The sequence below is a fragment of the Lutra lutra genome, chromosome 4 (genome assembly GCF_902655055.1).
Source record: "Lutra lutra chromosome 4, mLutLut1.2, whole genome shotgun sequence".
In the NCBI taxonomy this organism is placed as follows: domain Eukaryota; kingdom Metazoa; phylum Chordata; class Mammalia; order Carnivora; family Mustelidae; genus Lutra; species Lutra lutra.
The window spans coordinates 70,467,960-70,487,107 of NC_062281.1; the positions used below are offsets into that span (position 1 = coordinate 70,467,960).

Sequence of the window (19,148 nt, forward strand, 5' to 3'; positions counted from 1 at the left end):
TTTAGAGGAAACTGGGTGAGGGATGTATTAACTTTTCAACTTGTCTGTAACTCTAAAACAACTTCAAAATAAAGGGTTTGTTTAAAAAATTCATTTAGCCTGCTGGTTAATTCCAGTTTTGAGAAATGTATCCTACAGAATAAGTATCCTACTTAACAAGTACAGGAAACAATGTTTATAAGGATATTCATCACATATTAATTGTAATTGGAAAAAACCCAAATGTTGCACAAAAGGAGATTTAATAATTAAGTCAGGCTATAAGTATAAGATGGAATGTCATCCGTCCATCAGAAAGGATGGTTACTAGATTTATAAGTACTGTCCAGAAAGTTGTCTATAGCATATCATTTTAAAAAAAAAAGTCAAGTTGCTATACAAGTGTATAGATAGAGAGATAAGAATAATATACATAGGAGAAAGTGGGGAAAATATAAATGGTTTTTGAGAGAGAGGAAAATGGAGGACTTTTACTTTCCACAAAAATCAATATCTATTTTTAAAAACTTTCCCTCAAATATTATTACCTTAGTTATTGAGATTGTACAGTAGATATGTTTCTTTTCAAATATCACATTGTAATGAAAAGAATCATGGACAATTAACAATCAGAAAATAGAGGAAAGTTCTAGTTTTGCCATTGACTCGCTCTATGACATTGTGCATATGGCTTAACTTATTTGGCTTCTGTCTTTTCCCAGATAAACAGCAGGAAGTAGGATTTAATCACCTCCTAACATCTTTCCCAGACCTAAAATTCTAATAGCCAATGGTCTTGAAGATTGGGTAATCATTCCAGACTAAGATCTGTAGAAATGTGGGTATTTGGTCTCCCAGCATCTCTTTTAGGAGGTAATACATATTTCTTTAAGCTGATGGAGGAGGACCTATGGGATGAAAAAAAATGGGGGATATATTAACTAATTTACTCAAGGGAGTTAATGAAAGCAACGTGGGACTCTTGTGTCCAACTCACAATGAACACAGCTGGTTTGTTGGAAATACATTAGACTACTTGGTACATTCATCTTTTAGAAACTAGTTTTGACCAAAGTACTGGACAACATCAGCCGGAGAGACTATATATGCTCTCGGAGGTTAATGGACGTTTCAAAGGCCCCATGGTTTCAAACTTTCTTTAAACTCTTTTATTCACTTTAATGAGTTGCTGCTAGTCAACCCTGGGCACACTCATTACTAGGAGAATTCAAACACAGTCTTTCCATTCCTTACAATTATATATTTTTCTAAAATCTATTCAGTTATTGTAGGCAGTGTAGGTTTATCAATTACCTCTCCAAGCTGTCCATTATCTATTTTGAGAGTATAATTTGTTTCCCGCATAGAGTATGTGTTAACAGCATGATGCGTTTTACATTTGTAATTAATTTTGAACTGACAAAGAAGGTAGGAAAAATTCTCCCATAAATAAAAGTAATGAATGCAAGTATTTAAACAAAAGGTCCTAGTAATTTCCAGCAACTTAAAAAAAAAAAAAAGAAAAGAAAAAAAAGCAATTTGCTATATCTTTTATACTAAAATACCAAGATGTCTTATGTTCCTTCTTCATGATACTCTAGAGATTTTGAAATTCTAATACTAAAAAAGATAATAAATAACAGGTAGGCACGCTGCATTGAAACTGGGCCTGAGAAATAGTTTACTTCCCAATAGCATTAATAACATCAGTTTTACTGTACATGACTAAGTGGCTAGTCCACACAAAGTTTTATCAAAAAATCGGTGTCGTAGACATAAATTCCTACCCATGATGAAACTAAATATTTTGCTACTCATAGCACTTTTAAAATGATAGAGAGCTTGAAATTAAATTACACTAAATGCCTTTATATTTATTCGGCATTAAACCTTATTTTCCTTACTGTCATTCTGCCAGCGTGATATCATCAGAGTTGAAGAGGGATGCTAATGCTATTTATATTACACTGCACTGTCCTCTAATTGACCTTGTTTGTGCAATGGAATGGCTGCTTTTCTCAAGCTGCCAGCCCTTTATTGCAGCATTTTGACCATGCACTAGTGGCTCTTTGTGCTGCTGCTGAGTTCAAGAATCAATACTGCATTCCCCACAGCCAATAAAGGCAGCTGACAGCATGAATTAACTGATTGTGGCCAGTTGCATGGAGGGCCATTGTCTTTAAGGAAAATCTGGATGTGATTACCAGCCTCCATCTCCGAGTGAAGGTTTTAATGCAAAGTGCGAGGTTGCTGTAATTTAATTTTGGCCTGCTGCTCTGACACACTCCCCTTTGCCACTGCTTCATGGAATCTAAGCTATTAATGGCCGCAAACCAAAACACATACGGAGACAAAGGCAAATACTCACAGTCATACGATAGCGGTTTCACCTGACTTGGCCCTTCTTTTCTGACACTACTTGTACAACGGGTTTTATTTCTTCGAGCAGGGCCTTCTACCATAGTAATAAAGTCAAGTCAACGTTACAAATAAAACTTGTTAGGATCACTGTACCTAAATGAAGTTTTCATATGTGGCAGGGTTAAAATTCTTGCTTAAGGAATTCACTGCCTTTGATTCAGCTGTCAAAATTATGAAAAATTTGTCTATGCTCCTCACCTTCTACCCAGTGCCAAGGTGATTTTCATCTTCCTACCCCCCAACCTCCCCGCTTGCACTGAACCTATTTTCTCTCACAAAGAAATCAAATGGATTCCATTCCATCTTTATCTTCCCCATAGAATTTACTATCAACTACTTCCTCCTTCATAAAACATCCTCATCTCTGGAGTTCTGTTCCCCTTGATCCCGTCTTCTCAGTGCGGGTGTTCCTCTCATTTTATCCTGGGCCATCTTCTCGTCTCACTTTAATATGGACCCTCCATGAAAGTCCTCACCCTTCTTTATGCCCACAAATACTTTAAGTTTCCAAGTGCTGATTCTGTTCTATTCTATTATCTGCACCCCAAACGTCTTAATAAATTTAGTTGTCCCAACCTTATTTTGAGGTCCACATTATCTCAACCTAAATGTGTCATCTTCTGTTGGCTTTTCCCAATAAATGACCATCTGTTACATATGCAAGAACATGGACCTTATCTTTGAATCCTATCTTTCCTTTCCTACCCCCAATCAGTTAGCAAGTTCTACTCGAGTCCTTAATTTCTCAACCTGGCCACTCCCCCACCCCCCACCCCCCCACCCCCCGGCTACATCTGACATTTCTCTTACTCCTTCTCCAGTCAGGCTCTCCAAGGTTTTCCTAGCCACTTCTTCAGACCCTAAGCTGGTCCCCACCCCTCCAGCTGAAATCTCTATTCTGCAACTAATCTTATCTTCCCCCAAATCACATCTGTTCACATCACTTCTCCACTTAAGACATGTCAAAGACTTCCCACTAAGACTTTATCTCTTCAGCTTCAAGTTTCACAGTGTTTTGTCTTTTGCTTCTCCCCAATGGCGGCTACTAAGTCGGTGATTTAAATACAAGACATGGACCACGGCAGAGACTTAGTTTGAAACCAGAACAAAGGAAAACATCTATTAGACACTTGACTGCAATCATTATGCTCCATGGCTGTAGGTATTGCCTAAGCTTCTACAAGTGTGTTAGACAAAGAGAAAATCCACAGAATAACAAAGTGGGATTTATGTAAGCCTTTAAAAGAGGAAATGACATGTCATTTCTTGCTTTATCAAAAGACCTATATTTCTGAGAGAATTTTGGTATTGAAAACATCAGTTCTGTTTATAACAGGCAATGTTCTTGGTTGAAATTAATTCAAGCAGAGTTATTCAAGGGATAGTGTATTATATACAAACCATTTAACTTGAGCTTTAAAACGATTTTTCATGTCTGAGAATTATCAAGAAGATACCAGTTTGGATCAACACTTTCCATAAACTCGAATAAAACCTATGGTTTCAAAGGCTTTTATTTTCAATATAAACATTTGTGAGACTCTTAAAGGCACAGTATCTGATCTATTCCTACTCGAAACTTTTGTTGCTATCATTAATTTTTTCAAGAAAGATTTATTCTACCTGCATTGTCCCCAAACCTCCTAACCATTAAAACACACACACATTAAAGTATATAATTCTCACATCTCTCACCTTCCAGAAAGCCTGAAATGAAGAAGCCGATGTTATGGTTCTCCCTGAACAGGCAGCCATAAAGCAAGAAATAGGCATCTTGAGGGAAACCTGGGTGGTTCAGTCGTTTAAATGTTCGACTTGATTTCGGCTGGGGTCATGATCTCAGGCTTGTGAGATCGAGCCTCATAAAGGGCTCCACACTGAGCACAGAGTCTACTTGAGATTTTCTCTCCCTCTGCCCTCTAAATAAACAAACAAACAAACAAACAAATAAGAAATTGTGTGTTGAACTTCAGATCAGCATGTGATGCTCTGCCCAGGATAGCTGAAGGAAAGATGTTCCTTGTTTCCCTACCCTTCTTCTTATCAGCTTTCATCTTTCATATTACACACTTCCGTGGCCAGGGAATGGTCAAAGTTTTGTGGGTTGGCAGCTCAACACCATTTGATCATATGTGAGAGAACAAGAGGCAGATAATAGGAAAGCATAAAACACGCTCTGCCCAACTCCTTGTCTCTCAAGGTTATAGCGTGGGAGGAGACACAGGGTATCTCTGCAGAGATAAGGTCACTGCTCTCTGTAATATATGATGAGCTCTTGGGCAGGAGTGGGAGGGATGTTTTGTGATACAAAGATACATTCACTCTGCCTTTAGAGAAGAGGAAACTTGGTCCAAGGAACCCAACGAGGAACGGACAAGTATACATCTCTTGCTCATCCTCCCTTATTACGTCAGGAGCTGACTGGCACACAAGCATAGATACTAGCTTCCTTGAAAAGAAAGTGGACATGAAGAAGGACAGAATGTCTCACCCCCTCTATACTCGGGAAGGTACACTGGTATAGCTGCTCCCACGACTTCAAAGTGACTAATTAAACCCATTAAATATCTGTGCTCTTGATTTATTTTACCTAAAATGATTTTTCTGAGTAGCAAGATGATTTTTACCAAGTTTCCTTAATCAAAGACATCATTCTCCAGATTAGATCTGTCTAAAAATATATTTCATCAGATTTAGCATACTTTACACCTTCTTGAAATAACCCTACATTTTTAATGATGCTTGTGGTTGCCTGGCCTCTTGACCTGAGAGAAGAACGATCGCAGCCCAGTTCTTCAACGGCGTGCAAGGGAGTGGGGGAGTGGAAAGCTATCCATCAAATCCCTCGCTATGGGCATGTCCACACAAATGGCTGTATGGATGTCAAAGCCTGAAATATATAGGCTTTTGCGCTCTCTTTGGTAATGCTCAAGAGCTATGTTTACTTGTTATGCTCTTTTCTATTCCTCATCCTCAACCAAAAAGTGATGTTTCCATGAATAAGAAAATGTGGCTGCTTTTTGTTTTTCCATCCCTGTCTCTGAGTGAATTATCTGGCCAAAGCAAAAGGCCAGGGGACCTTCTGGATGCTCTTGATGATATATGGGAAGGCTATATGGCATCAGCTGGGAAAACCACAGCCAACATTGGAATAATCAAAAGTGACCTACATGCAATAATAACCCGTGTGACAGTCAAGAGGGGACACCAGGAAGCAGGTGGTCTATATGACAGAGGATCGATACTCCCATAGCAGGGATAAAATAGATTCCAAATGGAAAATAAACTCGCGGAGCATACGTACAGGAAGACAAGAGAAGGGGAGGGAAAATAAGCCAAACCTGCAGGAAACAACACAACGAAGCGAATGTGAGGGTGAGTGTGGGGGCCCACAGCTGATGTGATGATGAAAACTGAATGAGAAAGGGGGAAAGACAATCAATACGAATTTGCTTCCACAGCGAAGAAAGGACGCAATGCTAGCCCTCAGAAGCTCGGGCTATCCAAATTAGCCAGGATCTTCTCCATTCTAATTTAACATGCTTACAAAAAATGTCATTGTTTGTAAGAAGTGTTGACAGCCTCAAAAACTTGGTTTTGTTTAGTGAGACCTAGTTTTTACTAAGAAAAGAAGGACAACCCGTATTTCATTTCTTTGAAAATATATTCCAATGAAAAGGGAGATGGATAGAGGTAAACCTAATTTGCATTATTTAGTTCAAAAGAAATGTTGCTTTGATGCCACTGTGTATATTTGCCGTGCTTCCTTGCTCTCTTGGGAGCTGGTGTGTATTAACATTCCATTCCTCTTTTTCATTACTGCTATCACATATATTAAAACATGAGCGCGCACACATACACATGCAGTATTAGCTGATAAAGCCGTAACGGCAACCTCCAATATGAGAACTTTCTCCAGAATTCAATCCCAAACATCAATAAAACTAAAGACTCTGACAAATGTTAATAAAATTTCATTACATTAAAAAAAAAACCAAAAAAAACAAAAAACCACTGGAATTTCATGACTCTGTGTTCCCATCGTGGGTTGTGTGAATCTGAGCTTTTAGGGAGTCACACTACTCTGTAGTTAGGCCCAAAGAATATTTCAAATCTCATTCAAATGGTGGAACATCACATTATCTACGGCATCATCTTGATTTCTTCCTTTTATTTTTTATAACCGAAACTCGCAATGCATTATTGCTCCTATGCCGGGGAGGAGTGGGGCATCTCATTTCCTGGCTGCTTGCTGACGCATAGGGAGGATTTTGCTGCCAGCACTGAAAGCCTATGTGGAAATCAGAAGTCAAGGACTGTGATCTTCCTAAAAAAACAGCTTTAAAAAATCTCAAGCTCTTCCTGCAATGCAGCAGATGTGCCAGTTGTAGCCAAGCTCCAGCTAGCTCTCAGAAACACCGACACCAAGCCTAGGACTCTGCAAGGGACAAAAATGATGTTTACACAGTGCTGTGAGGGTCCGTGAGACACCCTCCTTGGAGAACCCTTCAAGTATAGCTTTTATTTCTGCACCCCACGTGGGACTTCCACTGGTCTTGTCCTCCCTGTGCCTCTGCTTACTCAGCCAGGGTTGGAAGCTCCATGAGGGGAGCTCGGTGTGTGCCTCTCACCTCTAGCACAGAGTCTGGCCCAGGGCAGGGGCTTGACATTTCCATGCGGGGTGTGGACATACACACACAGAGAATAACCTCAAAGAAGCCTTCTAAAAGCTGAGTCACTTCCTGAATCTGGCAGGTAGCTCTCATTCCTAAAGGAAGCCATATCATGGAGGACAGCTGACTTCCTTCTACCTGGAAGGGAAGAAAAGCCCAATGTGCCCCTGAGGCGGATGACATGCCTCTTCTTTCCCCTTTTCTATGAAGTGGTTTCTCAGCACAGCCCTCAGTGAGAGGCTGTCCTGTTGCTGGTCTTTGTTTCCGGGCTGGAGTTCCTTTGCTCCTAAGGATGACTCTCAGCCATGGTCTGAGTCACTTCCCTGCGTCTCAGCCAACAAGTGAGGGAGATGCTGCTTCCCAAGTCAAAATCAGGGTTGCGCTTTTTCCTCTCAAACCTAGTATTTACATTTGGGGTGAGTAAGAAGAAGTAGAGACACCTGGATTAGGACAATTCCCCCTCAGCTCCAGCTCCAACGCCAAGCTCATTGCAGAACTAACCTCCATGCCTGACTTAAGGGGGGAAAAAAAGGAGAGAGGAAAAAAAAAAAAAGGCCTGGAGAGACTGGAGGGATGGTGAGCCCCTCCAGCTACTGCCTTCTTCCTGAGAGCCCAGCCCTGCTGGCCAGCCGCCGCGCTGCAATGACAGTGCATGATTCATGGCTGTCTGCGTTCGAGCGAGCAGGGCTTTCGCTGGAGTCTGCACATCTGCTGGATCCTAAGAAGAGCCCACGTTTTATCAAGTCTTTCCCTTAGGAAGATCACAAACCACTTCACGCACAATCATCTCTTCATCCGGCCCTGTCGCTTGGGAAGTGAAGACTACAGGGAGCCGTAAGATAAAGAGGCTATAATAACTCTAACTAAAATTTGGCTGGGATGTTGAGGGTTACTCTGTCCTCCAACTGAACATGCCATATGTTCTTCCGTAAGCACAAGTGACTGAATCTTTGAATTTATTCTTTATCTGAAAGATAGTTAAAATGAGTTGTCAAACACTTCAGTTCAGGACCATATTCAAGACTCCTTTTTTTTTAACCCCCCCCAACTGGTTCTTTGGGTAATTAGGACATTCTTAATTTTATTTATTATATATAAGTATATAAAAAATAAAATTTAATATATATATTATGTATTAAATAGATATGTATTTTTTAAAAAGGTCTGTAGTCTATTTGCCTATTTAATAATTTTCATATTTGACTGTCAGAACCAATCCAGGGAGATTTTTAGTATAGAAATGGCTTTCATATTATTAAACCATGCATTTAACCTCCAGCACATTTAGATAGAGAAAAAGATCTTAGTCTGGAGTGAGTGGACAATGATAGCAGCCCTCACCACTACACACAGACACACGTGCATATATCTGGATGTGCACACACATATGAACAAACACACACACACACACACACACACACACACACTTTTATCTTTCTGAGAACTGCTACCATCTCTTTGTTTAGGCTACAGGATACACAAAAGTGAGAATTAAAGTCCTTTGTGGTTTAATAAGGAGTTAAATGAAAAGAATCAAAGTTTTCCTTTGACTCGAACCCCAACCTCTATTTGTTCATCCTATATGAGTTTTAAATGACCCCACTTCCCTAAGACTTAATTATGTTATCTCATTCTCCGTGAACCCCCTGTGAGTACCTCACTGTGGGGACTCGAAGACTTTGTGGGAAGTGTCAAACGTGTTTTATAAGGAAAACTATTTTTTACTCTTTTGAGGCTAGCAAAGATAGGAGTGCTTCTCTGTGTCGTTTTAACGTATGAACCTAGGGATAATTCACTTAACCAAATAAGGGAGCTTTTCTGACTTGATTTCTCTGCAAGTTTGATGTGCACTTGAACCCACCCACCTGCTGCTGTGTACGAATGGATAACTAGGGAAATTTTTTCTGCCTATTAATTTGTTGAACTCCAATCTGATTCCTGAAAAAATAAATATTCTAAGGGAAAAATTTTAGATGGTATCCACTTATTTCTCCTTTTAAAATAGTGGCCAACAAAAGACTTAGCATGAAGAGGGGACTCACAAAATAAAAATGTGGCTTTTTAATAAGTTATCCACAGTCTGAGTAACAAATTTTATCCCAGGTGAAAGCTTTTCTTTGGAGAAGTGGGTGATTTCACTGATGCCCTGAACTCAAATTGTATGAAAACATTTGGGCTACTTGTCTAGCCACGTGGGCTGCCTTTTGGATTCCACAAAAATCACTTTTTTTCTTACTCATAAACATCATTTATTTTCTTCATTTAGATATTTAAAGGGAAAAAAGAAACAGATAAAAATAAAAATTACTGAAGAGGGAACATAACAAATCATTCCCTCAACAGTGGTGGTTGGGGAAAGCAGCCTTTCACAGCCACTAACTTTTCATTCTCTGAGTGAAAAACAAAAACAAATTGGAGACATTTTCCCCTGAAAGCTGCAAAATGATTTGTCTTCTTAGAATTATCAAAGTGATTTCATGTTCTCAGAAGTATCAAACCATACTTGGTAGGAAAAACTATAACTACTAACCTATTAGTAATGATATCTTAAAAAGTGAAGTAGAAACAACTAAGGAGAGACTTTTTCTAAAGATATAAGTGGAAGAAAAGCAGGAAACTCAAAATGACCTGTCAATCTTAGAGCAAGATTTTTTTGAAATAATAACTTAGTAACCCTGATCTCTAGAGTTTTGCTTTTTTAACGCTAAATGCATTATATCTATTTTCACTTAATCTTCTTTTTTCATAAGGTTTAAAAGATAAATTTTCTGATATAAAATTGCTGAATTAGACAAATGCCATTTGTTTGATTAATGTCTCTCATAAGCAAGAACTGCATGACCTCTGCATGTTTCTGTCAGGTGTCATTTGGGCTACATTTAAATTTGAGCAGGATCAAGAAAGGATTGATTTCACTGTGATGATGTGCCTTTCTTGTTTGCAGATAATTAGCGTGAAAAATTTTTCATATATATGAAATGCCATGATAAAAGAAGAGAGAAGGAATAGTGTCAACTGGAGCATGTTTTATTTCAAAACTAGAAAAGAATAAATTTAAAATAAATTCCCCAAGAATTGTAAGTAGCTTTCTCTCACCTATGTGGCATCTACTGACTTCTACTTAGTTATCGTATTTTTATTACTGTGTGGCCCATATTAAACAAATTTGGGTTTGGGGATATATGAGCTGATCATTTTGATTAGCGCAAATATTATTTCCCTAATGGAATATTTTTAATCACTTGTTCATTTAAATGACTGTAGTTGATATTATAGGTATAATCTCTCTTCTACCAGTTAGGAATATACTTAGCTGCAAGTAACAAAGAATTGAAATGTGGTATCTTAACAAAATAGTGTTGAGTTTTTCTCAAAACAAAATAACAACAACAACAAAAATCCAAAAGGCAAGCTGTTTTAATGTGTGTCCAACAGCTCCATGATGGCAGCCGGACATTTCTGTCCTTTTACAGTTAAGATGGTGGCACATCTGCATTCAAAACAGGAATAGAGGTGAAAAGCGGTGCCAACTCTGTCTGTTCTTTTTTGTGAGAAAAGGAAAACCTTCCCAGGAACAATCTGAACAGACTTCTTAGATTCCATTGGCAGAACTGACTCATGGATCCAACTGACATTGGCTGCCCCTTATGCCGTGGACACTGGGAAAGCAAGGAAGATGACGGTTGTGATTGTCTCTGACCAATTTCAGTCTACATCAGATCCAGGGAGGCAAAATACATCACCATTCTGAACAAATGCGGAGGGAAGGAAGAAAGGAAAATGGATGTTAAGCAGGTGATAACATTGCCCTTTCCACATCCACAAACACATATTATTGCCAAAATATGCCACCTGCTATGTGAGCTTCAGTCTTCAAACTCAAAGTGCTTGTCACATTGCAACAGTCAATCTCATCATCTTGTTATGGAAAGAAGCATACTTCCTACTGATTTCCACAGGGTCCTTAATCTCTATCATTAGAGCTGATGCTATATGACAGTAGAGCTTAATTGAAGTACAAATAAAATTTTTTATTTCTCTACCATCATTGGGAAAGGGGCTTGCATGGGCCCATCTATGTTTTCCCATCCATTTTCTCCACATTTGCTCTCTCAGGCAGTAAGGAGCAAGCAGTTTGGTTCATTGTATGGTTCCCAGACCCTCATCAATGGTTTTTTACATAGCTTAATGAAAAGCTCACAGACATTGGCGTAAGACAAACCTGAGTCTGCATGCAAGTTTTTCTCTTACTTGCCTCCTGAGCTTAAGTAAGTTGCCTATTTTCTTTAGACCTCATTTTCCTCATCCATGCACGAGCATACCCATTCCTGGGTCATCAGCAGCCACAAGCATGGGATGGGCTATGTAGACAAATGTAGAGGACACATCTTGATGTCCTTCTTTTCTCTCTCTCCCTTAAAATGAAGCCTATTATGAGATCCAATCCAGTACTAAGGAAGAAGGAAAAAAAAAAAAAAAACTTAAGATTCAGTATGGGTTTTCAATCTTGTTCTTATGTGCACACAGAAAATCTTTCAGTCAGTCCTGGGGAGTAGAAAACAGACTACAATTCACAGGGGCTGGAGTGTGGAGGCTGATAAAGACAGATATCTAGGTTTCCAGGAATGAGGGAGAACTGAGCTCCTCTAGAACAGTGAGTAGGTTCTAGAGTAACAGTTGTCTGTCAAGGCTTGCTTACAATCTCTTTCCCAACATCTTCAAACCTCATTAAAGAAGTTGTTCTTCCCTTCTCGAACTCCTTTCTTTCCCTCAGTTTATTTCATATTCAATCTAACTCATCAGTTTTATAATTATTTCATGTATGTTCTCTTCCCTCTCAACTATAAAAATAGGACAATAATAGTAATACCTTTTTCAATGAAATTATGTAGGGATTAAATAAGATACCGTAGGTGAAAGGGCCTAGTACAATGCCGGACTCATTTTCAGTCCTACAGACATAGTCATTGTGTGTGTGTGTTTGCGTGAGTGTTTGTGTGTGTGTTTGTGTGTGTGTGTTTGTGTATGCATATGTACTTTCTAACTACTTACTCACCCGAGCTTTACAAAGTAATTTTCATCATTCTTGGAATAGTTTTGGGGTTTCCATAAATTTCCAATTTTCTCCACTTTATTCATTGTAGTCTTTCAGAAATCTTCCCGAGGGATAGAAGGTACTAACAGATGCTCTGCCTGTATGGAATAAACATTTCCAAACCATTACATTTATATGAAAAATCCTTTCTCATCTATCTATAAAATTTTGTCTACAGCAAAGACTGCTTAAGTTCCATCAATGGCGAATGGACTTGATGTGACTTTTGTCTGAAAATACTCTTTAGAAATGGCAAAAGTTACTTTTCTAAAGGAAAGTTTTGATGAAGAGGCTAACAGGGCCCAAACCGACTCTCCTGTTAAAAAACTAACACCCTGCACGCACCAGTAATTCCGTCCCCGAGATTCATTTTATGATGGGTAGACACAGCCTTAATGGAAGTTAAAACTGTATTTGAGGGATTGTTTGTGAAAATTGGAGGCACATTAGGCATGAATCTCATTTATGTAGAACTAGAGAGAGCAGCCATGCTACTTACAAAGCATTAGAACCAAATCCTTGTCATAAATAAAATAAAAAGTCAGACGTAGTGTTTTATAGCTAAATTGATTATGCTGATTTTGGTACCTTTTCTTTCCTGGTCCCAAAACTATTTAAGTAATAAAGTTTTAATTGCCATACATACCAATTAAGAGTCCTTGGCAAACTGTTTGCAAGTGAATAATAAATGATTCAAACCTATAAATAAAAGGAAAATATGCTAAAATAGTAATGATAGACTGTACATACAAATGAGCACACTGGGGGCTTCCCTGCAGGAGAAAAGAAAAACCTCCCTCTTGTCAGCATTGCCATTTTTTTTATGTAGCAAGGGAAAAGGCAACGTTAGCAAACAAAAATTGCCTTTCACTTTGCCAACAAGATAAATAGAATGAAATTTCAATGAAAATTACTGGAAAATGTACATGATTGATGCTAAATTTGCAAAAATTCCAAAGATATGGGTACAGTTTGTCATCAAAATGATGTAGAAATCCTTTTGTTTTGTCAGAAAAATTATGCAAAGAAAAAATTGCCAATTTTCCTCCTCCAGCTCTTGTCCTTGCCTCCTCTAGAATCTGTTTGCTTTTTGAAGAAAAGAGACAGGAATATTTTTACTTTAAAATCTTTTATTTTGCTAATCACTAAGAATGTGTGGCAGACATGTTTCCGTGGGAGCTTTCATGAAGATAATGGGCCTGCATCTGTCCCTCACAGTGTCGGAGGAGGACCAAAGGAGGAGCCGAACATGAAAGCCCTTTGCAAACTTCAAAATGCCCCCAAAATGTTCATTTTCCTTATTAGCTAAATGCCAACTTAGATACATTTAAATACTGTTTGTGGAAAAGAAAATGAGATTCTAAACTCTAAATCAAAGGGAAATTAGATAGCCTTAAAAGTGGGGATGGAAGATAAGAAAAAACAAAACATGCTTTTACTAAGATTTAGAGATCAGGCCTATACTCAATCCTTATCTTTTATAACAACAACTCACTTTTCCTGCCTCCCCCCCAACCCCCACAGATCAGGAGACCACAGTCTCGTATATCTGAGTCTTCTCTGAATGTCCAGCCTTAACACATATTCAATGAATGAATGAATGGTCACTAATGAACTAGGTACAGAGTTGAGTTCTTTTTTTTTTTTACTTGTAATAGTTCATTTAATCTTTATGTTAAACATATGAAAGGAGCTTACCCTCAATTTCTGATAAGAAAACTGAAACTCAGAAAGGTACTTGTCATGTGCTATGTGTACTGTTATAAGCATTTCACATAATTATACTGTTTAAACTTTGTTGCAATCCTATGGGATGAGCTCTATTATCCCCATTTAAAGATAAGAAAACTGATACAGAAAGAAGTAAAATTACTTGACCAATAAAGGGGGTCCCACTAATAGGATTCTAACCCTAGAAGACTGACCCCAGAGATATACTTTGCTTTTGAAGATTTATTCATTTATTTTAGAGAGAGAGAAACAGAGTATGCGCAATGGGAGGGGCAGAAGCAGAGGGAAGAGAGAATCTTAAGCAGACTCCTTGCTGAGTGCTGAGCCCCACATGGGGCTCGATCTCACGACACTGAGATTATGACCTGAACCAAAACCAAGAGTCTGCTGCTTAACTGACTCTGCCACCCAGGTGCCATCCCCAACCCAGACCCCAGAGAAACACTTTTTTTTTTTTTAAAGATTTACTCCAGGTTTTTTTGTTTGTTTGTTTGTTTGTTTTGTTTTGTTTTTTTAAGATTTTATTTATTTATTTGACAGAGAGAGATCACAAGTAGGCAGAGAGGCAGGCAGAGAGAGAGCGGGGGAAGCAGGCTTGCTGCGGAGGAGAGAGCCCGATGCGGGGCTCGAACCCAGGGCCCTGGGATCATGACCCAAGCATGACCGAAGGCAGAAGCTTTAACCCACTGAGCCACCCAGGCGCCCCCAGAGAAACACTTTCAATGTGAATATTCCTCTGCCTTGCCTGCTGAGGGCATGCAGTAAGAATGTGGTACAGCTCAGATTTTGTATCCAACTCTGCCTGACTCCAAAACTCCGAAATGATATCTCTCCATTCCATATCCTGAAGAATATTTTCAAAGTTGCCAAAGCAGAAGGTTGGAGCCAAAAAGAATTGGAGGATTGGGAAGATCTTGGTAGGAAAAAACTGAAATTGATTTTGGCAGTTTGCTGAAGGTGCTCAGGAGCCAAGGAGGAAGGAAGCACTGACATGAAGGCAACTCGCTCGACCCAGGAGAGAGTCTGAATTCCATCACTTCCAAGTGGGTGACATTGACCATCTTCATTCGATTGACCCAAGACTCCATTCCTCAAATGAGAAAACCAAGTAAAATAGTAAAGCAGATGCTACACAACTCAGTTTTTTGCCAATGTAACTACACGTATGAACTTAGAAAGTATCACTGTTAGAGCAGCAGAATGGCTTCACTCTTTTTAATATATATACACACACATATATTTTAATTAATTTATTTGACTGAGAGAGAGAGAGATCACAAGCAGGCAGAGAGGCAGGTAGAGGGAGGGGGAAGCAGGCTCCCCACTGAGCAGAGAGCCCGATGTGGGGCTTGATCCCAGGACCCTGATATCATGACCCGAGCTGAAGGCAGAAGCTTAACCCACTGAGCCACCCCAGCGACCCTAGTTTCACTGTTTTATAGGAACTATTGGCTGAATTTGGACAGAAATAAATCATGTCTGATTTGGTCGGAAGGAGCACATGATATATTCAGTTTTATTTCATTTGAAGGCTCTTCTAAAAATCAATTCGACTCTTCAGTTAGACCATAGGGTCAGATTACCTTTTTTTTTTTTTTTAAATAAATACAGACTGCTCTAAAGATCATTAAAAAATTCAAACTTTGTTTCTAAATCAGATACAAGGAGTTATCTAAAGAAGTCAGGGATTACAATAATTGAAGAGATTTCAGAAACATGTTTAATCCAACCCTGTGTCTTTTCTCTAAATGTATTTGAGCTGGCTCAACCGTGAATCCTTTCGATCAACTAGAGTCAACTGAATACTCATCATATAACAGTAACACTTACCAAACAATGTTACGGGTCATGTACAGTGCTAAACTTCGTTTGGATTATCTCATTAAGTCTAATAACCTTAGGAAGGGTGCTTTTATTATTACCATTTCACCAATAAAAAAACTGTAGCATAAAGTAGGTTAAGGGACTATCCAAGAACACAGAAGTCATAAGTAGTCAGGCCAAGCTTAGAACCAGGTATGCTTCGAAGCCTCCAGAACACATGAGGCTAATCCCAAGCCATAGAGAAACTGTACCTGGTGCTATGTTAATTTGTAAAAATTCAATATTTTGGCATAACGTTAAGCTTACTCGAAAACTCGAAAGAATATGAATAGTACAAAGAATGCCATTATACCGTGTATATGGTTCATGTATTAAAATTTTACTCAATTTTTTTGTCATTTGCCCAACAGGTAGAGAAAGGAAGAAAAAAGAAAGAAAGAAAGAAAGATGATAGATGATAGATCAATAGATGACATATCGATAGATCAGTAGATCCATTGATCCATAGAGTGACCAAAATAGATACGATAGGTAGAAAGATGGGTAAGTAGGTAGATGGGTAGATGGGCGGGTGGATGGATGGGTATAAATTTATAGATACAGATATCTATCATTTTCTTTTTTCCTGACTCTAGAGGATAAGCAGCATACATTAAGGCCCATTATCCCCATATACTTCAGTGTCTAATTCTTAAGAAGAGGATATTTTCTCACATAACCTACAGGACAGTTATGAACCTCAGGAAAATTAACATTGATAGGATACTATTTTCTAATCTGCTGTCTGCACTCCAATTTTGTCAAGTGACCCAATAACGTCCTTCACAGCATTTTCTCCCTCCAGTGCCAGGTTCACTCTAGAGTCAAGTAATGCATTTTATTATTATGTCTCTTTAGCCTACTTTAATCTAAAACATTTCTACAACCTTTCTTTGTCTTTTATGACATTGACAGGTTTGAAGGAAACTGTGCTTTCTTTTTTTTTTTACATTGAGATATTCCTCATTTTGGGTTTATGTGATGTTTCCTAATGATTAAATTCAGCAAATGCATTCCAGGCTGGAATAATACATAAGTGATATTGGGTCCTCCTCAAGTTATCACATTTGGAGGCACATCATGTCCATCTGCCCATCCCTGATGTTAATTTGGATCACCCAGTCAAGGTTTGTCTGATTACATCATTATATATTACTACTATGCAGTTACTTATATAGAAATTAAATTGTGATAAATATAGATATATAAATAATACTCCATATATAGCTATAATATAGTTAGTATTATGTTGGTACTGTTTTTCCCCTTACAACTACAAGCAATCTGTGCAGACATTTAATACCATACAAATATCTTGCTTCTTCAAAATTTCCCTCTGGATCAATGACTCTTGCATGATCCAATCTTTAGCAAGATGGTTGCAAAATAGTGATTTTCTAACTCCAACACTTCCTCCATTTTTATGAGTAGGCACTTGAGATTCTACTGTAAGTATGAACCCTGCCTTTTCCTCCATTATTTTTAAATTTATCTTTATCTTTGACACGGACTTACAATTTTTTTTTTCATTTTCCAATAGTTTATTACTGTACTAATTGTTTTCATGCTCAGATTGTCTTAGATGTGGCTAGTAGGGGTCACTTAGAGCTGTCCGCATGTCCTTGTAATATGCCCCACCAGTTTCTTTATTTGGAGCAGAAGGTGGGCACTTTCTTATTTTCTAGCTAACAAGATATCCATCCTGTAACTACTGCGCCTCAGCTGTGAAATCAACCATTTCTTCAAGGAATCTTAATTCCTTTTCATAAGGAATAATACAAGGCACAGGACGCTAGTATGATAGGCTTTTTTGTTTAATCTTTAATCATTCCTTCAGGTAGAATTTCTAAAAATATATTTTTTTAAACTCTTAGGCATCTTCCACTAGTTAGACCATGAACTCTTTCTCATGCATGTGGGATTTTCATCAGGTCTTGAAGGAGTCCAGGATGATAATGGAGAAAAGAAAGGAATGAAGAGCTTTCTCAGTTCTGTTCCTAAAATTTTCAAGTGGGAAATCCTCAACCCTGAACATCAAGAAATTACTTTTTAGAACTCTTAAGCTAAATATATTGTGAAGAAATTTCAAATTTTGTTCAGTGGAAACCAGTTTTATTTATCTCTTTGAAAAAGGCACTGTGGTCAAGATTAGGCAATGAAGCTTACCAAGGTCCCCACCCCCACATAAATTCGCAGTACATATTAGTAAGTTAAAGACTCTGTTAAGTCCTTCATTAGAGACGACTGGTTAATGTTAACCCAGTTTTGCCACATTCACTTGAGCCCCCCAGTAACACCTGTTATCATCATTCAAAGCCTTATCTAAGAATGTTAATTTGCATATGTAAAGTGAATATTAAGTTGCCTTTAAGGTCTGTCTTCTGCTCCTCCATAGTCCTCTCTATAGCTCTTTGAAATCAAAATTGTTTTGTAACCAGTTATTAGCTTATCAAACAGTTCCATTTGAGAAGCAGTTCCATTCTGTCCTAGAGGACAGAAATTTGTTGTTTACAGTATTTGCCATTTCTGCTACACTACCTGGCACTTAACAGGCATTCAAAAAGTGTTAGATTGAAACATTGAATTGTGTGAGAGATATCAAATTTACTTGAAATTTTATCTTAGTTCGGAAGCTGCTCTTCCCTCACCTGGGTCCCCATTCAGTGAATTATTTTTAAATTAATTTTACCTGGGGACCATAACAATTACTCTCCTTCATCCTAGAATACATGCCCCGTTGAAAAACAAAGCAAAGCATAAGCAACACGTGTTGAGAGTTCTTTTTTTTTTTCTTAAAGATTTTATTTATTTATTTGACAGAGAGAGATCACAAGTAAGCAGAGCAGCAGGCAGAGAGAAAGGGGGAAGCAGGCTCCCCACTGAGAAGAGAGCCCGATGTGGGGCTTGATCCCAGGACCCTGAGATCATGACCTCAGTTGAAGGCAGAGGCTTAACCCACTGAGCCACCCAGGCGCCCCTGTGTTGAGAGTTCTTGAGTAGCTTGGAGCGATGACATTTTAAGGGGTGTGGACCCCACCAGCTTCCCCACCCCCACTCCCTACCCCTATACCCCCACCCAGTGACTAAATTGAGTCCAATTGCAAAACAATGTGTCTGTCACTTCAGTCTTCTCACCCTCTTCCCCACGCTGGAAGTTTCCTGGTAAATGATACTGGCAAGCCCCCTTCTATTCTGGAGCTAGTATTCTAGTGGGTGAAGACAAATGAAAACAAAGTGAGCAAATAAACAAACAAGAGAACTCCCAGAGCCTTAAGCACTTTGAAGACAATAAAACAACATAATAAGATAGAGGGTAAGCAAGTGGGGTTAAAACTTCAAGGAGAAGCCAACCTCATGAGAAGCTGGGAGCTGAGACTCTTAGGAAG

The 19,148-nt window shown here is 38.6% G+C and overlaps 1 long non-coding RNA gene across 1 annotated transcript in view; it reads right to left on the reverse strand.

Moving 5' to 3' along the window:
- Positions 1 to 11,405: 11,405 nt before the first annotated feature.
- The window catches only part of LOC125099005 (uncharacterized), a 31,229-nt gene continuing 23,486 nt past the window's right edge, over positions 11,406 to 19,148 (reverse strand). The window contains exons 2-3 of the long non-coding RNA XR_007127003.1: positions 12,130 to 12,266; positions 11,406 to 11,524 (exon numbers count right to left, since the gene is read on the reverse strand). This is a non-coding gene — a long non-coding RNA (uncharacterized LOC125099005). The remainder of the gene's footprint in view (positions 11,525 to 12,129; positions 12,267 to 19,148) is intronic.